Genomic DNA, 5,460 nt, shown 5'->3' with positions numbered 1-5,460 from the left:
GAAGGACTTCTCCAAAATCACTCGATCGTTGAATGTGTTGTTGGAAGCTGATAGACCTTTTGATTTTGATTTACGCTGCCTCACCACATTCAAAACACTAAAGGACGTTTTGACTACAGCGCCAATTTTGATCGCACCCAATTGGGCAAAGCCATTCGAGCTGATGTGTGATGCCAGCGGATATGCGATAAGGGCAGTCTTGACACAAAAAGTAAAGACAATGTTACACCCCATCACATATGCTAGCAGAACATTAAACTCCACGCAGGCGAATTACACAACCACCGAGAAGGAACTTTTAGCGGTAATTTTTGCGATTGAAAAATTCAGACCTTACTTGTTGGGGTTAAAAGTGATAGTCCACACAGACCACTCGGCGATAAGATATTTGATGACCAAAAAAGATGTGAAGCCTAGACTAATCTAATGGGTTCTCTTACTCCAAGAATTTAATATGGAAATAATCAACCGAAAGGGAACAGAGAACCAGGTTGTTGACCATTTATCGCGGTTAGAGAATCCTGAAGTCGATTGCATCCAGTCGGAGGTGAACGCCTCACTTCCTTATGAGCAGTTGCTTAAGATTGAAGAACTACCCTGGTATGTAGATATTGTCAACTTCTTGGTCTGCAAACAATTCCCTGAAAACTACACATCCCATCAAAAGAAGAGGCTCATTCATTAATGCAAATTTTACTACTGGGACGATCCAAATCTCAACAAAAGGGGACCAGACCAGATATTGAGACTCTGTGTTCCAAAAACTATTTTCCATCGCATAATGTTTCAATGTCATGAATCACCCTATGGAGGGCATTTTCGTGGACAGCGTGCAACAACAAAAGTTTTACAATGTGGGTATTACTGGCCCAATCTGTTTAAGGATGCACGAGAATACTCCATGAAATACGATAAGTGCCAACGCATTGGAAGCATTTCAGGAAAAAAAAAAAGTAAGGCCAATGAACATCATATTGGAGGTGGAGCTATTCGACGTCCGGGGTATAAATTTCATGGGACCATTTCCAACGTCAAATGGTCATAAATACATTATATTGGCTGTTGACTATGTTTCCAAATGTATTGAAGCTATTTCATGTGTTGCAAACGATGGGGCAACAGTCTCTAAGTTCTTGCAGAAAAACATCTTTACTCGTTTTGGCACTCCACGTGCCATAATAAGTGACAAAGGGACCCACTTTGTGAATCACATTGTTAACAAACTGTTGATCAAATATAATGTCCACCATAAGATCGCCATTACATACCACCCCCAAACAAATGGACAAGCAGAGGTTTCTAACAGAGAAATCAAGTCAATTTTAGAGAAGGTGATGAATCCATCGCGGAAATATTGGGCCATGAAACTTGATGTTGCCTTGTGGGCATATCGAACTGCTTATAAGACACTCATAGGCATGTCACCATATGCGTTGGTATTTGGAAAGGCTTGTCATCTACCGTTGGAACTGGAATATAAGGCGATGTGGGCAGTTAAGAAACTTAACTTTGATCTTAAGGCTGTAGGAGAGGAGAGAAAACTTCAGCTACTAGAGCTGGACGAGTGGAGATTACAGGCGTATGAAAATTCCAAAATTTACAAAGAATGTACCAAACGATGGCATGATAAGCGTCTGTGTGAGAAAAACCTCAAGGCAGGACAAAGAGTATTACTGTTCAACTCTAATGTAAGCCAAAATAAAGAAGAAACACTCAGTCCCTACGATTATAAGCGGCATACCTTCATCAGGGACGAAGTATATCCTTTTTTAGTATCCTTTTTGTTTTCTTTCAAGAATCTATTCTACTCTTTGCATGGTTACTACTCTGTATGATTGTCAACTCTTTCTTTCATACTTGTAATCTTTTTTATTTCATCATACTGATCGCAATAAACGATTGCGATGGAGCAATGCGATGGGCTTAAAACACGCGATCGGTTCAATCAGCCCATCGTAATTACAAAATCAGCCCATCACAGAAAAGGATGCGATCAAAATGATACGGGCGAAAGATTAAATTTGGGGGTTGTGTCCTTCCTTGCCTCATCTTATTTCAATTTTTATACTTCTCACTTTCAATTTAATATTTTCAAATTCTTCTATCGCATTCTCTGTCGTTTGGCTCAATACTGAATTTTTTATTGCTTTATTTGGTCGCCGCATTCACCCCTTGCCCATTATGACTTAATTGATGAAATATATGCTTCTTTTCTTACCGCATGAACTAGCGTCAGATTAATTTCAGCACAATCAATTCATAAAACATTTCTAAAATTTAGTGGTCTACCAGCTTTCCTTCAAAACTATTTTTACAAAATTTCTCAATCCATCGCATGAATTATTTCGTCTTCAGCAATGAGGACATTGTTGCGTGTTAAATTTGGAGGGTGTCATCTTCAGCCTTGTTATTTTTCAGATTTTCATTTCAATTCAATTAAAGAGAGAGAGAGAGAGAGAGAGAGAGAGAGAGAGAGAGAGAAATCTGAATCATAAGAAAAATATTGCGTGATCAACGCAGAAGCTAAGTGATCGCAACTCCGCTGCCAAATAAAGAGATAGGCAAGAGTTTTGACTGAAAAGAGCACCTTGCTCATAGTTGCACGTCCGCATGACATCCGTGGGGGTAAACCAAAAAGAAGGTTGGGTATTCGGATCAACGCAAGATCACAAAACGAATATCTGAATCATGTGAAGGCCAAAATCACTTGAACACCCCGATTTTATAAAGTTTGAAATAAATCATGCGATGTCCTAGAAATGAGTAAAGATTTTTTTAAAGATTAAGCTTGCGGTCCCTAAAGGTTAGAAATATTTTAGGAAGAGATTAGGATAGAAATTAATAAGGCATTGGTTCAGCGATTTGAATAAGGCACCATGAGAAGTCTAGGCAGGGTGAAGGCGATTGAAATTTTGAAGAAATCTTTAGTTTATGCTTGAGGGCAAGCATTGTTTTAAATTTGGGGGTGTGATAACTGGTAGAAATACAAGTTATTAAAGCTCAAATTATTAAAACAATGGGAGAAAACGATGTGGAAATAGGCAATATTATGATTGAATGCGCCAAACTAAAAGAAATTGCGATCGCGAATGCTCATCACATAAAAGCAGTTAATTTACCAATTTCTGTGCAGGTACAATGCGATGAAATTGTGATCCAATTGTTGGGGTTAAGCCCTAAAGTCTCGTGTCCTATAGTTTGTAAACAGTATGTACGAACGTTTGTGTTTTTAATATATGATATTTACTTCACATCTTGAATTTTTGCTCAGTTGTTTGTTTTATTTGCTTTACCATAAACTAATAAACATAAAATCCCTAGTTATCTGTATGTGACTCAAGCATGTATGTGGTGACATACAAGTGGATCATGTCTTGAGTGATAACCAAAATGGTCTGTAGTATATAGATATAGGAGGGAAACCTTATCCTGGTAACGCTACAAATGCGGCTTGCTTTTTGGAATGGTCCCAAGTGTTGTGACTTGTCACAGATGGTCTGATCCTGATCATTCGTGTTGGGGACATGCGAGCGGGGGCGTCCTATACAAAAAGTTTTTATAAGACCCGACTACGAAGTGTTAACGTCTTGTTATATAACACCGTTCATGACAGAGACTTCACTTCACTAGGATGACCATAGGTAACATGACCTCAATCCTGAGTGAGTTGGGAACTCCTGCCATTGAGGGCAGTTCTTTGATTTGTATGGGTGCGGTGGCCAGGTCGCCGATTCAAACCTACCATTTTGGGGATTCGTTTGATTTGGGAGCTGGGAACTCAGCTACACAAAATGGAATTCACTCCTTCCCCGAGGCAGAGGTAAGTAGATAGATGGCTCCCTTAAGGGCTGATTTCGGGGCTTGAACTATGTGTCGCCACACATCTTCTCTTGGCCCGAGAGGTGTTCACACATAGTTGGACTATGTTGTATTGTTCATTAGAGGAATCAATGGTACTTAAGGAGTGAGATGTAACTATAGAGACATAACGGTAATTTGGCCCAGCTGTACTTACGAGAATCTGTGAAGGGTCATCATACTCATGATTGGTTATATCCGATGGATACAGAAATATATCTGTGGTAAGAAGAGTTCAGCTGTTGGTCTTTAGTGGAATGTCTTACAGTTAACGGATGATGGATCTCGTGGCTAAAAAGTTTAGTCAACTATTCACGTACCGTTAGGGTTGGATAAAGTCATTAGGTCCCCTAGGTAGCTTGGATAAAGTCGAGAACCTGTATTTGGGTTAATTTGAAATGTTCAAATTGACAAGAGGAAGTTTAATTATATATGATATAATTGGACTGGTTAATTATATATAATATAATTGGCTAAATGTATGAGATACATTTTTTTGGAGGAAATTAGATATAAATCATATCAAGTAAAGGAGAAAATACTATAGTAGATATGTGATATCAAACTATAGAGTAAAAATATAATATGATTATATTTATTAATTAAATAATTGGTTAATTATATGATAATTAAGCCAATTTTCACGTTCGAACATGGGTTAGTGGGGAGCGTCGGTTAATGTAACCGATGAATTAAAATAAAAAAGGTTTTCATTTTGATCCCTGTCGACAGATTGCCTGAAGAGAATTCGGAAGCGCGCGTTGGTGAAAGTAAACGATCGCTTGAGAGACTATACGATAGCTCTTCTCCGCCTAAACGATCATCCACCTCGCGCTAAACAATCACACACTGTTGCCTACACGATTGGATAGCTTCTCTAAACGATCATATAGTGTGCCGGTTTTACTAAACGATCGTGTACCTTTTCCTAAACGATCGTTCAGTAAATCCTACACGATCGTGTAGCTCCTCTTAAACGATAAGCATTTTTGCTATGCGATAATGTTTTCTTCCCTCCCACTTGCTTATCGCCTACACGATTCGTATTCCTCCTTCCTCTACCAAATTCACCAAAGCCCACCCTTTGGGTTTTCACTCCGAGAATACCCGAGGCTCTTTAGTGGTGGTGTCATTCCTGTGGCGTTCATGTTCATACGTTGTTCGTGCTGTTCTTGTCGACACTGCTGCTGGGCACTAGTAGATCGCGTGGAAGGTTTCTGCTGCATTGGAGTTCCGAAGTGTGAAGAACGTCTTCAATTGGTATGGAACTCTCTCCTTGTTATTTATCTTGTTCTGAGCATGCCGATAATTAGTATTTGTTTGCATAACTGTGTGTTAAATGTATAATGTTGTATTTCGGTCACGGTGAGATTAGAGCGATCTGAACACGCTCATGGAACTCTTAGATATGAAATCCTGCAAGATACAATGTGATGGCACACTTGAGTTTGCGATCAAAAGAAGTACTTCAAAAGCGATCGCATAAAGACCTTACATAAAGGCGACAACATAATAAAACATGATGGGACGTAAAGCTAATAACGGTCAATTCTAAAATACAGTTGATGGTCGTTAAAGACCATACCATTGCAAATACATTGA

The sequence above is a fragment of the Benincasa hispida genome, chromosome 7, assembly GCF_027475165.1.
Source record: "Benincasa hispida cultivar pf3 chromosome 7, pf3_genome.v1.1, whole genome shotgun sequence".
Lineage (NCBI taxonomy): Eukaryota > Viridiplantae > Streptophyta > Magnoliopsida > Cucurbitales > Cucurbitaceae > Benincasa > Benincasa hispida.
The sequence above is the reverse complement of the archived record's forward strand: the minus strand, read 5'-3'. Positions refer to the sequence as shown.